Source organism: Stegodyphus dumicola, chromosome 2, assembly GCF_044657685.1.
Source record: "Stegodyphus dumicola isolate Sdum_Otavi_A_Nest chromosome 2, ASM4465768v1".
NCBI lineage: Eukaryota > Metazoa > Arthropoda > Arachnida > Araneae > Eresidae > Stegodyphus > Stegodyphus dumicola.
The window spans coordinates 185,320,498-185,321,523 of record NC_140769.1 but is presented as its reverse complement, the minus strand read 5'-3'; the positions used below and the strand labels follow the sequence as shown (position 1 = coordinate 185,321,523).

At 41.8% G+C, this 1,026-nt stretch overlaps 1 pseudogene; it reads right to left on the bottom strand.

Annotated features, from left to right (window-relative positions):
• Positions 1-289: 289 nt before the first annotated feature.
• LOC146998678 (uncharacterized) lies at positions 290-745 on the bottom strand (annotated as a pseudogene).
• Between the last annotated feature and the right edge of the window lie 281 nt (positions 746-1,026).

Here is a 1,026-nt window from a genome sequence, read left to right as displayed (position 1 = left end):
TCATTGTTCATACAGATTAACCTTTACTTATTTGACTGTTTTTACACCAATCAACTTCTTCCGGAAATGAAACTGAGGTGCTCGAAGCGCCTTCGTCAAAATGTCTGCTCGTTGTTCATTACTTCTGACATAGCCTAATTGAAAACGTCCCTTCAAGAACTCATCTTGCTCAAACTTGTACCTTTGGTCAATGTGCTTTATGCGTGCGTGGAACATTGGATTTTTGATGTACTTGATAGTACTCTGATTATCAATTTGTAGGATAGGCAAGAAGACATTATTAGCTATCTCATTGAACAAGCTCTTCAACCATATCAAACCATATCAGGTCTTTTGTAGCATCAGCAGCTGCCATGAACTCTGCCTCTGTCGTCGAATTGGATGTGGCCTCCTGTAGCTTGCTTCGCCACGTAATTGCACCTCCACCATAGAAATAAATAACACCTGTTCGAGACCTGCGTGTTTCTGCACAGCTGTTGTTATCTGCATCACTAAACAACATCAAACTTCTATCATCTTCATTATTGTACACAATGCCGTGTCCTATGGTATTGCGAAGGTACCTTAATGTTGTTTGTACGATTTCCCAATCAATCTCTGTAAGATTGTTCAGCTTTCGAGACATCAAACTTACTGGGTAAGCAATATCCGGTCGGGTCCCCATCGCCAAGTACAGCAAACTGCCAACTACTGATCGGTACGGAATTTGACTGCTGAGAGGCTTCGCCTCCTTGATCTTGATCATGCCATCGTCATTCGGTTAACCATAGTCGACCGTGAGCCTCGATTTCTTTACTGGGATGTGTGATGTCTTAGCATCTCCATATCGTTCTAATATCTTTCTTGTAAATGCTTCTTGGTGCAGGAAGAGTGAGTCGTCTTTCAAACGTTCAACTTGTAAACCAAGGAAACAATTTAACGTCGTTACTCGAATATGTTGCTTGAGCTCGTCCATAAATGTGAAGAATGCTGCTTTGTACTGAACAGCGACAATGCCATCATCGACATAAATCGCCATCAGCATCT